This window comes from Typopeltis vanoorti, chromosome 11 (genome assembly GCF_054136105.1).
Source record: "Typopeltis vanoorti isolate ZY-2024b chromosome 11, IOZ_Tvanoo_1.0, whole genome shotgun sequence".
NCBI lineage: Eukaryota > Metazoa > Arthropoda > Arachnida > Uropygi > Thelyphonidae > Typopeltis > Typopeltis vanoorti.
Window position 1 is genome coordinate 130,614,045 of NC_143559.1, and position 16,834 is coordinate 130,630,878.

Sequence of the window (16,834 nt, forward strand, 5' to 3'; positions counted from 1 at the left end):
ACTAGTTATTCTGCATGGTAAAAAAATTCCTCCAAATAATAATAATAAATAAAGAAGTAAAATAAAATCACGATTACAGAACATTAGCTACAAGGACAGAATAAATGAAGGCTATGATGTTCGAAAGGAGGGGAAAACAAATGGTTAAACTTAGAACTTGAGTCAAGGCACGGTAAGCAAGGAGTTTTTTTTTTCCTTGATAACAAAGAGAAAATGGGTATACACAAAAAATACAGCAAAAAAATGAACTAGTGAAAATTGAGCAACAAAAAAAAAAAAAGTTAAAAGAACTATCTGAAATTAATTTGTTAGCCGGCAGATTCTCTATAGGCATGCACCTTCCTATGACCATAAATATGATTAAGTGCATATATATAATTAAAAAAAAAAAAAAAATCTTCACTAAAGCAAAGTGGAGAAGGAAGAAACAAAACTAATATTTCATGAACCTAAATTCTACTGAGAATTTAGTATTTACTATAAATGTGTACACTGCATCAAAGTTATTTTGCTTTATTAGATGAAAAAGCATTATTCCAAACCAAAAAACATTCATTGTCTAGTTCTAACTACTGTAAAAGATTTAGAATGAATAGTTCTTGGCTGCTATTATTCAACTGACAATGAAACTTAGTATCAAACAATGCTAATATGCAACAAAATGCTATAGCCCTCAAATAATATAAAAAATATATTTAATAATAATATACAAAGAAAATAAATAAATTAACAATAATTAATAATGATTGGACAACAGTCCTAGTATGGACTCATCTATTATTATAGCATAAAGCGATAGAATCAAAGGACCTCATGGGAGACCCACCCTAAATATCACAATGTTAATCATCCCAAACCATTTCCAGTCTGGCAATACACTGGAATCTCATACCACTCTATATGAAAAACTATTCATTACACCTATTATATCTGTCACTTGGATGTGTTTCCTGACCAGTTTTTCTGTTCAGGAAAAAAAAATTATCTGATATAATAAACATTGCCATCACAGCCTGATGCCAGTTAGCTCTGCTGATCCAAACAGTTGCTCTTAAGTCACAGAAACCATCTTGATCAACATGGTCTTTGTTCTTGTCATCCAAAATCTACCAAAGCACTCAAAGAAAAAAAAAAAAAAAAATTAGCATATCACATACCATTATTCACACGATACCTATCAAACTTCTCTTTAAACTTATTCACAGATAAAGGCAAATAGCAGAAAACTTGCCTCCTTTCCAAATGAAAGTCAGACCTTGCATGGAACCAAAAGGTACATCAGACAACTTCTGCTCACCCATGCTTCTCTCACATCCAGATGGCACCACTGTTACAGCACCTAGAGTTAAATCTGACCACCTAGCATCATTTCTCTCCTCCAACTCCTCCAAAGATGACCAAGGTAAATTACCATATCAGAAATAGCACATCATATGCTTCCTCTGGTATTTTTTGACAAAAAAAAAAAAAAATGCTACATAACTTATTCACTAAAAAAACTTCTCCAGAACTAATGTCCTATATCATCTCTACAATCTACTCAAGTGGCAGAATTTCAATACATGGAAGCAAACATATATCCAACCAAAAAGGGATAAAGTTTACTGTCCAATTATCAACTGATCACCATCACTTTAATCAAATACCACTGAAAATCTTGTCTTAATTACTAGAATGCATATAATCAGTATGCATTCTGATTGTATGTATAACCCCCTAAATATATATAGGGGGCTACTTTATAAATTTATTTTTTAGAAAAAATCACTTTATCAATGATATTTCTGTATCAATATAACATTTCAAAATTGACTTTAGACCATTATAAGTAAAAATAGAAAGTCAGCTGGCCAGAATGGTTTACCAAATGAATACCATTTCCACTCTCCAACCTACAGGTTGTGGGTTCAGATACTGTAGCATGAATGTTTGGGAAATGTTAAGAAAGTATTAATTATCTTCAAGTGGTAGATCACCATTCTTTAGTGGAGATGTAAAGTGGCTTGAAAAGTTTTAGGTTTGAACTCAAGGATTATCTAAGCTTAGTCCACTCACTGTACAAAATGGACTTGACAGAAAAAAGGTAAAAAAAATAATAGAACCACAGCAGCCATTTCTTAAATTTAAATCATGAGTAGAATAGTTAAAAAATGTAACTAAACACTTTAAACAATAATTATAGATATTATTTCCTGGAAGATTTACTCCTAAAGAGAAATAGGCAAAATAGCCATAAAAATTAAACAATAATGTTTTCTATTAATATACAGTGATTACAAAAACATCAAAATACAGGGTATGCTTTAATATCACTGTAATATTAAATAATTAACCTGATACTAGAATAGCAAATAACGAACTCCTGCTCATATTGTTTCTAATTGAACAAAACAGGAGAGGACTGGTATATGTGGATGCTTGGAGTGTGTTTGAGGAAAGAGAGGAATTGTATGCGAGAGACCGTTTACATTTGAATGAGGAAGGACGTAGGCATCTGGAGAGATTGCTGTTCTGAACGAGTCAGTGTGTCCCAGGGAGGATGATAGCAGGAGTGGCCTCTTGTGAGAATGGATACTTGGGAGAAGGGACACAATGTCAGGTAACACTGAGCCCAGTGGAGTCTAGAAGGGATAATGCTGAGTATAGAAACAATGGCATTTATATGCTTTATACTAATGCCAGGAGTATCCGGAATAAGGGAGAGGAATTGGTAGCGCAGATAGCATCAGCCTGGCCAAAAATTATTGCAATCACTGAGACGTGGTTGACAGAAGTGGATATAACAACAGGAATAGAAGTCGCTGGGTATAGCATTTTTCGTCAGGATAGGAGGGGAAAGCGTGGTGGTGGGGTATTGCTTATGATAAGTGATGACTTATGTCCTCTAAGAGTGGAGAATTTGAAAGGAAGTGAGACAAATGATTTTGAGAGCGTATGGTGTGAGGTAGAGGTAGGCAAGACAGGATATTTAGTGGGGGTGTTGCTACAGACCCAGGAGCACAGAGGATGGGGACCAGGATGTTTAGACAGCTAAGTTTGGCAAATGCAAGAAGAATGATTGTTATAGGAGATTTTAACTTCAGTAGTATAAATTGGAGAGAGGAAGATGCATGTAGCAATAGGGGAATGGAATTTCTAGAATTCTTGAGGGACAAATGTCTTAGGCAACATGTAACAGAGAGAACAAGAGGTTCAAAAGTTTTGGATTTGGTTATAGCATCAGAAGAGTTGATAATAACTGAGTTGACGTCTCTCCCACCAGTTGGAGAGAGTGACCATATGGTGTTGACTTGGAAAATGAATAGACATGCAGGAGTATCAAAGAGACGGGAACTTATGTGGAATTATAAGGCAGGTGATTATAATAGTCTTAGACGTCAACTTCGGGAAGTTTCATGGAGGGAGGAATTGGAAGGCTGGGATATCACTAGTGCGTGGGAAATTGTGAAAGAATATTTGTTATCAGTAATGGTAAGTTGTATACCACGAGTGAAGAAGAGGACGCAATTTGGAGTAAAGTGGATGACAAACAATATTAAACAGGAATTGCATGCGAAAAAGAGGCTATGGAAGAGATATAAGGAGACAGGTGAAGAGAAGATGCATGAAGAATATAAGACACAGGCCAGAAGAGTGACTAGTGTGGTAAGGAAAGCGAAACTGGAATATGAGAGGAGATTGGCCCTAAGATCCAAAGAAAATCCTAGGGAATTTTTTAGCTATGTGGCCAGTAGGAGGAGAAATGACTGTGGAAGAATGATATTGTGGGATAAAAATGGGAATAGAGTGACTGATGCAGAGGACATAGTGGAATTGTTCAATGAACACTTTATTGGAGTATTTCATCCTAGAGGAGTCAGTTTTAATGCTAGAGGGATAGGACTGGTTTGAGGTCTGGAGGTACAGGAGGAGAGTGTGTTTCAGATACTGAGTACTCTGGATGTCAGTAAAGCTGTGAGACTGGATGGTATTTCACCACGAGTTTTAAGAGAATGTGCTAGGGAATTGACAGTGCCTTTAACGTGGCTTTTCAATGAAAGTCTGGCTTTGGCAAAGGTGCCCAGGGAATGGAAGGAAGGTAAGATAGTGCCATTACATAAGGGTGGTAACAGACTGGAAGTGTCTAATTATAGGCCAGTCTGTGTGTCATCAGTAGTTGTTAAGATCTTGGAGAAAGTAGTGAGGGACCGTATACAACATTGGGCAGATGAGGATAATGTTATCTGTGAGAATCAACATGGATTTGTGAAAGGACGCTCTTGTTTTAGCAATATGCTAGCCTTTTATAATAAAGTTACAAGAACATTAGATGAGGGAAAGGCATATACTGCAATTTTCTTAGACTTGGCGAAGGCATTTGACAGGGTGCCACATGATAAGCTGATATTTAAGTTGCAGCACATGGGTCTGGATGTCAGATTGGTCAACTGGATTCAGGATTGGCTGTCTGATAGGTATCAGAGTTGTGTATGGTGGAGCAGTTTCCAGGAGGCAGAGGGTTACAAGTGGGGTCCCACAGGACTCAGTACTAGGACCTATATTGTTTAACCTTTATATCAATGACATAGCCAGTGGATTGCAGGGAGATATTCAGTTGTTTGCGGATGATGCAAAGCTGGGAAGGATTATTAGTAATAGTGCAGATGTGGTAGCCCTGCAAGAGGATTTAAATAAGCTAGATAGATGGGCAAATGAATGGGGGTGTCAGTTTAATGCAGCAAAATGTAAGGTCTTGAGGTATGGGAAACATCGATGGGATGCTGCATACTCTATGGGAGGAGTTATACTGGAGGAAGTAGGGGAGACAAGAGATCTGGGGTTGATGACTGATAGAAACCTGAAGTTTAGGGGACATATTGCAAAGGTGGTGAAGGTAACACAGAGGATTGCTGCTATTATGAGAAGGACACTGACCTGCAGAGATAAGAGGGTTATCATTCCGTTGTATAAGTCTCTGATCAGACCACACTTGGACTATTGTTCTCAGATTTGGTCCCCAGGATTTGAAGGGGATAAATTAACTGTGGAAAGGATACAAAGACGGATGACAAAGATGGTTTCAGGACTGTACAAGGATAGTTATGAGGATCGGCTGAGAGAATGTGGACTGCAGAGTTTGGTGGATAGAAGAAGGAGAGGTGATATGATTGAGACTTTTAAACTGTTGAGAGGTGGTTACAGGGTTGACACTGGGGAGTTCTTTCGCTTGGTTGAACAGCGGAAAGGAGTGATGACAAGAGGCCATCCCTGGAAGTTACGAAAGGAAACTGTGAGCAAGAGGGTAAGGAGTGGTTTCTTTGTGTGGAAGGTGGTTGAGCCGTGGAATGCATTGCCTGATGGAGTGGTGGGAGCGAGAACGGTCAGTGAGTTTAAAGAGTGGTATGATAGACTTTGTGTTTCTCAGGGGGGGACCTCCCCTCGATGAGTCTTGACAGACTTTATGTCTTAGGAAGGACCTCCCTCGATGAGTCTTTTGACTCCTTGGAGGCCTGAATAATAATAATAATAATAATAATTAATCAGTCTTACCATCACTCCCAGGAGCGTAATGATATTGGTGATGATAGTCAAAGACAAAATTCAGTGGCTGATAAGAATATGATATGGGGAACATGGGGACTAGGAAACAACATGGCTTTGTGAAAGGGTAGGTCATGCATTAATAATTTACTCATGTTTTATAACAGTGACAACTGAGTTGGATAAAAAGAATGGGGCTATATGATAATAATGGTGGATTTTGCAAAACTGTTTGACAGGATATCTATCACATGATACTCTGTTACACAATTTGAGCAACTGGGAATAGTTATGAAGCTGATGGTATGGATATGAGGGCAACTGATGAACAGATGGCATAGTAATGTGAAGGAGCAAAACATGAGAAACCAGGTGACCGAAAGCATGCCAAAGGGCTCTGTACTTACTCAGACCATTACTATAATTTGTACATCAATGATATGAAAAATTATTTGAAGGGAAATGGTGAATTATTTGCTGATGATGCAAAATCAGATGCATAACAGTTAATCAAGGCATGCAGATAGTTTGTAAAATGATTTAAATAGGCTGACTGTACAGACAAATAATAATGGTACCTATTTAGTGTGTGTGTGTGTGCAATTGTGAAAAGTTACACATTTTGGGGTTAAAAGACTACTATACTGATTTGTACCCCAGGAAATTGATGAAGCTAGGGATTGGGGGGGGACCTTTGAAATTCAGGGGACATACTGCAAAAGTGGCCAAGGTAGCTTACAGGATTATATGGTTATTGAACACACTAGCAATCTTAAGGCCATATCAAAGCCTTATAAAGTTAGCATTTCATAAGGCTTTGATATGACCACATTTGGATTACTATTCACAGTCATCATGTGCATTACTTCAGGGTTGAAGTGGTGGTGGAGATCAAGAGGTGAGTGGTCTGTGAAATGCTTCCTAAAAAGGATAAAGATATATTTTGTAGGTTGCAGAAGTTGGTTGAGAGATAGAAAAGAGAAAATATGACAAACATTTACTAAAATGTGTTTACAGAATCGATACACAGGAAATTTTTCTGTACTTAGCAATAGAGAGAGAGCAGAACAAGAAATCCATTCCTGAAAATCGAATAAGGATATGGTTAGTAAAGACCTTGGGAGACGCTTTTTTGCTAGGAGAGTGATGAATAAGCAGAATGGCTTGCTAGTCTTTTGTGAGTACTTTGTTGATGAATGGTGTTTAAGAAGAGGCATGACTGGTACTGTGCAGATAATCTGGAACTCACATGATGGCTCATCAAACTCGAAGATTTCCATACAATAATAATAAAACAACATTCTACATGAATGATAATTTGTGCTTAGATCTGAATACATTTTTCTGTGAAAATGCAATCTTGCAGAAGAAAGGAAGAGATACAAGGAAGCCAAAACGGTATAACTAAGGCTGGGCAAGAAATGATCAATACAGATTTAATTATAAAAAACCAAAAGATGGCAAAATGCTTTTCATCTCATGTGAGCATCCTAAACAAGTGCCCATGACTCAATATTACACTTAACCATTGTTTGCTTCATGCATGCATGTTTCAAAAAGGCTATATAGCACTTATATATACCTACCAAGTACCCTGTGAGCACTGTTGGACAGTGTACTATGCAAATAAAACATTTCTTGAGTGCAATAAACTTTTCATTAAGTTACCTTCATTAACTTAATGAAAAGTTAATGAAGGTAACTTTTCATTAACTTCTCATAACATCCTGATTTTATGATGATACTGCTTACAAAAGGTTGTAAACCTATAGCACCTTGGTACTATGGATGTGATAAAAGTTAGGTAATCCAGTGATGCTGCTTCAAGAAATCAAAAATTGTGGGCTTTTCTGTGTCACTTCACAACTAATTAAATAATTTTTATCACTCACACAACGAGTGATAAAAATTATCTCCAATCTAAAAATATTCACAAACATCCATGTTGCAGTAAGATTTAAGTCCACAACCAGCATATGGAAAGTAGTAATACTAAGCACTCAGCCAATGACACCAGTATTTTCTTGACAAGATGTGATTTCTTCCCTTAGAATAATTTTAAACTGTAATCCTTCTTGACATAAACATTATCACACCTCTTCTTAGAATCCATAAATAAGGTTTGACTCCATGTGCTACTTTTATCTCTGAACACATTACTAACTTACTATACAAAATCTATCAGAGGATTCTCATATCTGATGGCAATCATCCTGAAAGACGCATAAAGTCAATTCTACAGCAGAATGCAATCACATTAATCAATGAATTGTTTTCCCTAAACACTCCACTCCTTATTGCAAAGATTCAGATTCTTCCACATGCACTTTCCTCCAATATTTCTATGGTCACTATTTCTAAAATTGGTATCTCTAATTCTCCAACTTGCATTTAAACTACATCAAAATCTATGGCAACAGCCATGATCCATTAACAGTCTGACACCAAACTAACTTTTTTCATCCTCTTCACTCACTGTTGCCTTTACTGCCATTCTTTGGAGCAACTTCATGTACATTTGCTAACAGTTCCAATTTATATATATGCAAATTTGTAAGTTCCATCTTACAACCGTCTATCCATTTGTGGCTCGCACTATAAGTTCAACAACCTTTCATTGGAAAAAAGTAAATTTAAAGAATTATTATAGTTAATAACAAGCATAATGATGCTACTAATGAATAAGTGAATTGGCTGATAGGTTGAACAGCAGTTTTTGAATGCAAATTACATACTTATAAATGAACACTTACTAGCACTCCTTTCACTGATCTCCAAAATCTCTCACTTTTCATTTATTGTAATTACTGGGAAAATATAGCAATGCCACACCCACTCTAAGATCTGACACACAGTTGGCTATGCATTATTCTGTCAAGTTATATTCTATGTGAGTGAGATAGGATAATGATAAAAATCAGATGGGCACTCTCTAATTGAAAAAATTCAGTTTTAATTTCCGACATCCATCAAAAAATGAACAATAAATATTAATCCTCCGTAACATCCATCAATCATAATAAACAAGCTGATAAACAAAAAACAGATGGAATAATGTATTATTATATGAATATATTTATATCAATAGACAATTATAAAAATATCTTAAATGAATCTTATAGATCAAACATGGCATTCATTGTAGGTATGGAGGTATATTACCAATGCTTTTGTTAGAGATGTGTATAGAAAGATCTATTAATCTAAAGATCAATGCATTAATGCAAATTATTCACATCAACATTTTAAATAAATTATAAAATCAGAAGTTTTTAAAACAGAAAGCAAGCCTTTTACTCATTTTTTTTCAAAGGATGTAGGACTAAAGCATGTCATCAATTTTATTTAGATTACAATTATAATAAATGTACTGCAAATATGAAAATTTCGCAAAGCCATTTTTTAGATATGTTGTATCATCAAGCACCTTTAATTTAAAGAATGGATCTCTTGAGCAGGTACACCATCTATAATTTATATTCGTTACTCGAATTGTAGTTGTTTATATACAATATGAGCTACATAAAATTATTTCACTCATTACAGAATTATTAACACATTATGAACATGAAGTGCATCTAACTTAATGAGTTATAAGCGTAACAATCTCGCTATTTCACAATGGATAAGTATAAAATTTTAGCAGGCAGCACTTAATGTTCGTAGAACAAAACGATCGCTATCAAAAACCATTAAGTTGGATGACAAACAATACAGCTGATCAAAATTGACTGATACATATGTGGTTTTGTTTTTGAAATATTTTGATTAAATGATGAGATGATTACCGAACGATAATCAGCAACCGTTTGTTTCTTATATAGTAAAATTGAAGTTTTATCAATATAGAAAGCCAGGGCATAAGTAATTTTTAATGTGCCTGGTAAAAATAATAATACAAAAAAACTCCAAGAGTTATATTAAAGGACAATCCAAATTACGTTATCCAAACAAATTACAAGATGGCAAAGTATAGTTCATTCGGAATTCCAGTGTCTTACGGTTAGTAGCAACTACATACTATAAATATGTACTATTGCATAATGATTTTAATTTTTTTTTTCTTCTGGTTTTAAGCTATACTTGACATCTACATCAGAAGAAACACAAAAGTAGTTGTTTTCGGTATACTGCACTTACTGTGTCTATTACCGATACCAATGACACAGACGCCATTTCAGATGTCGATACTACAAATGAACGAAAGAAAGAAACGCTATTTGTTCAGTTCATTTTGATACTACAACATATTTTATGTCACAGATGTACTAAACTAAGAGAATAAGGAAACTCACCAAATTAGCATCAATTTATTCCAAAATAAAAAAAAATATTGACCACCCAGATCGCTCCTAAAACAGATAGTACGAATGTGTCACCGTTCGAAATCTACCCACAATCCTATGCGTTTTTGTGCGCAAATATCGCAGCAAGTAGAGTGAGGAATATGCCAAAAGATATTAGTCAAGAAGTTGGAGTGAACATCTGAAATGTAAAACTCTTAATATCATGTAGACACACGACGATAATCAATCGAGGGAACAAATTGTTACCAAATTAAAATATAACTGATTTTAATTGCTTCATTCAAAACAGCCATAAACTAAAATATGAATATGACACAATTTTCTTGAAAGTACGAAGGCTTAATGGACCAATAATGAAAATTATTAAGTGTACTCAAGTTTCAATAAACCAACAGCATAATAGTTCGGTGTGGGATTAATAATATATTTACAATGCCAGATGAATGCTTAGTAATGCAAAATGGCCTATTTAATAAAATTGAAAATATTGTGGTATTGAAGTTTAAAAGAATAGGCAAACCACCTTTAATATATAGCACAACACCAGCGGTTGTAATAATAAGAATAACGATGCCATTAAAATTACACATTATAAAATGTTGAATATTATTATTATTATTATTATTATTATTATTATTATTATTACACCCTTCATGGAGTCGACAGACTCATCGTGGAATGTTTATTCAACTGACAACTTATTTATCATATAGAATCTTAAAATCCTTAACACTCTTTGCATTAACAACACATTCTGGTAATGTATTCCATTCACTGACAATTCTCCATGTAAAAAATCTACTCCTTACACTCCTCTTCACCACACTTTTACATAACTTCCAGGAATGACCTCTGATTCTTCCCCTCCGGATTAATCTGAAAAATCCTCTCACTAACTTAAATATCTCTATAATATCACCTGTCTAACTCCTATCCACCAAACTCTGCAATCCGTATTTCTTCACCCTCCCTCCAATGTCTTCACATCACATTGAAAACCAGATGACAAGACCTGAGCACAATAGTCCAAGTGTGATCTGACCAGTGCCTTATACAGTGGCACAACCGCTTCCTCTTATCCTTGCATGTTAGAGAACTCCTTATCATAGCAACACTATGATGTGCAGCCTTTGCAACACTAGCAATATACCCTCTAAACTTCAGTCTACTGTCAACCATCACTATAGAGAATATAGACCGGAATGGACAAGAATAGTCGAACATCACACTAAGACGTTCAAAAATATTGCTTAGCTGTTATAATAAGCTAACTCTTATTTAAGGATACTTCGTGAGAGGTCGACAATCCCAAGCAAAAAAAATAAAAGAAATTGAACTGTGCCTTTAACCGTTGTACAATTTCTACACTCACCACATGCTCACAAATGCATTCCGTTCACCAACCACCCTCTATGCAACGGACCTACTCCTATTCATACTCTCCTTATACAGCTTCTAGGAATAGCCTCTTGTTCTACCCTTATTTCCCTCTACTCTATGTAAAATCTCTTCCACATTAATCTGGTAACAACCCCTCACCAATGCATACCTCTCAGTCATATCACATCTTCTACTATTCACAAATTTCTGCCAACTCTTCTGCATCAATTCTATCAATATGTCATCAAATCCACATTGCAGATCTGAAGCTGAATTAGTGATTCATCTCAGGATCTTTCCTAAGATATTTTCATCATCTTGAAAATCAGGTGATCAGATCTGCACACAGTAGAACATATCCAGCCAAATAAAGGCCTTATATAAGGAAACCATAACTCTTTGCTTCTATATGAAAGTCTTCTTCATCATTACCATAATCCATTGTGATGTTATCACAATTTTAGAAAAATGACCTAAAATTCAATCTCTGTCCACCCTTCCTTCCTCATGAATTCTGCGCTCTCCATCCCATTCTTGACTACCAAATTTTATCATCTTACATTTTGCAAAATTAAACTGATAGCGCCACTCGTCCACTCACAGTTAGTTCAGATCTTCCTGAAAGGCCACAACGTCTGCTCTACTGCATAGTTCTTTCCAAATGTGTATAATCTACAAATAGCTGTATATCTCCATTTAAGCCTCTCCCAATATTACTGGCATAAAAGTTAATAATAATAGTCCCAAAACATACCTTTGGATTCACCTGCTAGTGACTTCCTCTCGGGAAGTCGTTGATTTCTATCTGACTGCAACCACCTATCCAAGTCACTAGTCTCTTATCCAATCATATCTGTTCCAGCTTAGTTACTAGCTTGTTATGCTAAACGCCTTGGAAATATTTGAGTACTGTATATATCGCTATACTTGCATCTCCCTTTTCCAGCGAATTTCTTGCTTTCTTCTGGCACATAAGCAGATTGCTAAATATGACTACCTCTCTTAATCTGTACAGGATATAATTTGTAGCGTCAATCTTAACTCTCTCTCTCTCTCTCTCTCTCTCTCTCTCTCTCTCTCTCTCTCTCTCTCGTTCTGCGAAATGCAACAATTTTACTTTCTTCCACTTCTTTGGAACTTTCCTATTACAACTCATGTTAAATAGGTAAGCCAAGAGTGTCGTTGACTCTTTGGAGTATTTCTTCAAGAAACGTGGTAATATGTTGTCGAGTTTCCTGCATTATTAACATCAAATTTACACAATTCCTCATATACTTCCTGCTCAAACGCTATCAGTGTCTCACCTAAACTCAAGCTCCTCTTCATGTCACATTCACAAGGATGAAATAGCGTAATAAACTGCTAATTCAATACCTCAGTTTTATTCCATGTAGTAATTGATGAAAAGCTATTATTTTCATCCACAACATCATCCTTCCATGACCAGTCTTTATTCAGCTGGAACTTATCAAAATAACTCTAGGATTTTTCTTGGCTTGATGGCTGATTTCTGCTCATACTGCAGTCTGTCCTTACCAACTTGAGTTACCTGTCTAACTTGCCCTTTGTACTTCTCAGGTACTGATTATTACTATATATCTTGTGCTGTCTCCAAAAAGCCTCTTTGTTCAGAATACATGCTTAATCTCTTCATTCATAAAATACCAATAAAAAGACAAAAAAATCCTAAAATACTCTCCTCTTCTTATAATATTGTTAGACGTATAAGAAAGAAAAGAAGAATTTATAGCTTTAGTTTGTTATACTGACCATTGATAATCAGATATCGAAAACACGGTTAAAAAAAAATCAACTAACGCCTTTTTATTCCCGTATACGGGAGTAGGCGAGGCCATTTAGCCCTATCTAACTTTTGGAGACTGAGTGGGCAGTTCAATCTCCACTGGTACCCAATCAGAGACAGATGGCCCAAAGCTATCACTAATTAAGCGGTACGCAGTGAAGAGAGACGGCTCAAATGTGCCGCCATCTCGTGGTCCCTAACCCTAACACAATATATTTAATGTCTGAAATAATGTGGGTTCTACGGTCGATTTTCTTGAGTTTACAGGACGAAAAACCCGAGTTTCCGGGAGGAAAAACCTGCTTGCCCGTGCCAGAGATCGACTAACTCGGGAACCGGTCGAAAAAAGGCTTAGAAAAATTTCCTCTAGTCGCCGACTAGACTCGAAATGAAGTCTTCCTTCGTGCGGCCAAGCGCGGTGGTATGCAAACGCCACATCCACTGAGCTACACGGTTGGATAATAATAATATTGTAATACCTTAATTGGGGTTAAAGCCAAGGAGTATAATATATAAATACAAATGAGTTGCATATATTGTACTATAGTTTGAGAAAATAGGGGAGGACTGTGATAATTATTTTGTAGGTGTTTGTGTGTGAGGACAAAAGATATCTAGCTGGAGCTGACTATAAGCTTGAGAATATTGAGGATGACAAGAAGGAAATAAACAAAATTGGTTTTAAATGGGTTTTATAACAGATATAATTGATTTAGAGAAGCACTAGGTTGATATAACAGGTGTAACCAAGACAAAATTAGATGAGATTCTAGAAAAGAATAACTATAAAATGTTATATTTGGTCAATAATGATCAGAGAAAGGGAGTAGATATAGTGTTCGATATCAAACACAGTCTTCTTGAATTGTAGGCGATTTCAAGTACAGTGACGTGGTCAAACATCGAAATGGGGAACTGTAAATAGTACTATAGCACAATGAAACATATTGGATGTTTTATATTAAAGTATTCCTCTTCAGAGATAGAGGGGGAGAGATTATGACAATTAAAAAAAATGGTCAAAATGATCAATAGGGGATATATGGCGCTGTGAAGCGAGAAAGAACTGGATGGTGAAATGATTCAGAATCAATGACAAACGAAGTCATTCTATTATGTTTATTTTGCTCATTTCATAAAATAATATGATACAAAGAACATATCACATAGAGCTGACATGCTGAAGAAGCTGTCCCAATGATCAACGGAGGTGACCTTCATTGTGTTGGCCTTCGTGCAGGACCAATAGCTGAAACAGCCATACAGCATTGGCTACAGTGGGCGCAACTTATCTGTCGAAGGTTTCTCCCATGATGTGTGATTTTGTCTTTCAAATCTTCCAGGTGAAGAGATTTGCCCTATATGCCATGCTTTTGAGGGGAACCCCCAAATCCAAATTCTCAAGCTTTAAAATCTGGTGAACGCGTTGAGGGATTCTTGGAGTCATTTCATAGAAATGAGCAACTGATTAATCTATTCTCTCTGAAATATTGACACTCAATAATTGTTGAACATCACATCCTATGTGGTGAGATACTCCATCTTGCATCAATACTGTTGTGTTCTTAGACCCTCCTGCAGTTGCTGGATGACGAAACTCTTCAACATGTCCAGATAATGCGCACCCTTGACTGTGCAACAGAGAGGACTGGTTTGATGGATTACTTCGAAGAAAAACGGTACGATAATGAACTTGGGCATAAATCTTATCCATACTGTGACCTTTAGTGAATGAGAGGGAACTTGTTGATATACACATGAATTCTCTGCAGCCAAATAAGGCAGTATTTAGTGTTTACTGTTTCACAAACATGAAAATGGGCTTCATCACTCCAAAGGACCGAGGGCAATTCTCCTCCACCTCTATTCGTATAAGAAATGCCAACGCAAATGTTTCTCAGACGATAGCATCTCCCCTTTGCAATTCTGGGCTGTGACTGAGTTTATACAGGTATCATTGCAACGCTTTATGCAAAGTTGGCTATAACGTTGTGTATGGCAAATCCAATAGTCTTGCTACAGCAGGTGCGCTGCACCGACTCACAGCATTCCCATCTGACTGCTCAGTAACAGCAGCTGCAACATTTCAGTCATTTGAGAAACTTCAGATTTGCTATCTTCCTAGTTGCGCTCTCAAAATGCCTGTCTCTTCAAATCCACGAACTTGCTTTGCACTGTATATAATGTCACTGGGCCTTTTCACAAGATATTTTAGGCATCTGTATTCGTAAGTGTTGCTACAGCATTTTCTTCATCCCTATAGAAACACTTCACAAGCAAGGCACGATCAGGCAGAGTAAGACCAATTATCAAATCGAATAACTGTAAAGTCAGTCTCGGGTTACACTGCCCTATGGCTCACATGATATGCAAAACTCATGATCTCTTCTCGCTCACAGGGAGAAGAGATCATGAGTTGAAAAAGGACTCCTATTGGTCCTTTTTCAACTAATTTTTTTATTCTCAAAATCTCTTTCCCATGGTGTGGTCAGGGGTTCCACAATTTTAAGTGTAATTTGTCTACTGGTTCTCCTTATAGATTGATCTGCATATTGTCCATCGTAAGGTTCTACTAAGAAAGGTGTGGAGGAATTCTTTAGTATATATATATATATATATATATACAGTACTTATCTTAATTTGTCCAATGCAAATAACTGTAGGACAAATTTTAATACTTTATTTATCAATTAATATAATTTTAAATACGAAAAGTATAAAGGATAAATGAACAACAGCTATGCTTCACGTGAGCCGTTTATATGAGAAAAGCACAAAGGGTTTAAGTTTTGTGGTGAGATTAGATTATCATTGGCAAATACTAGAGTGAGACACAGATAATTTGAATTTTGATGTGATTTTTATTATACTCGTTTTACTTATTTATTCACAAGTTCCTACCTCCTTCGAATATAAAACATACAATTCGCGAAAGTTCTGCCAGAAAACGGGGAATTCAGTAGATCGTCAACACTATTTCCCATTTTAAATATGGGCAAAAAAGTAAATTATTTATAGATAATTATATATTAAAAATTTGTCTATGTCGGCGTCCTAAACATGTCAGTTCGCATGGAAAACCTATGAAACACAGAACAAAAGCAGCAACTCATGACAACGTTCAATTTGATTGTATTGATTAACACAATAAATATTATACATCTCTCTTACTGCTGTTCACTTTTGGAGTGCTCCTAACCTTAGCAATCCATTCTACTCATTCCCACTCTCCAAGTAAAGAACCTACTTCACTTACCCTTCCTAACCACACTCTTAGACAACTTCCAAGTGTAACCACTTGTTTCCCTCCCTACTCCCCATGTATTGAAAAATTATTTACTTTGTGCCAATCTGATAGAATCCATTTAGTAACTTACAAGTTTCTATTGTGTCCCCTTCTCCTCCTGCTGTCTGCTAATCTCTGCAACACACACACCGTCAACTATCCTCATAGGGAACATTCCACAGACCTATCACCAGCTTCGTCACTCATGCCTGAATCTCCTCCACTCCCGATCCTCAAGAAACGCAGGTGACCAAATACGTGCGCAAGTACTCAACATGTGGCCAAATCATAGCCTTATAAAGAAGGATAACACCCCCCCCCACACACACACCCACACACCTATTTCTACTTGTTAATGTGTTTTCAGCATCAAAGTTAGCTATTTTTGTCAATTCTTGGCAATATGTCCTCTAAATTTCAAATCTCCATCCACGATCGTTCCCAGATCCCTAGCCTCATTAATTTCCTGTAAACTAGTACCATCAATATGATATGAAATATGTTATCTTTTCATCCCGAAGTGCATTATCTTACATT

At 36.2% G+C, this 16,834-nt stretch overlaps 1 protein-coding gene across 1 annotated transcript in view; it reads right to left on the reverse strand.

Moving 5' to 3' along the window:
* LOC150102046 (lissencephaly-1 homolog) overlaps nt 1-9,905 on the reverse strand; it is a 237,814-nt gene extending 227,909 nt beyond the window's left edge. Inside the window, exon 1 of the mRNA XM_090400712.1 lies at nt 9,816-9,905. The gene's annotated coding sequence lies outside the window, so the exon portion shown is untranslated. The remainder of the gene's footprint in view (nt 1-9,815) is intronic.
* Between the last annotated feature and the right edge of the window lie 6,929 nt (nt 9,906-16,834).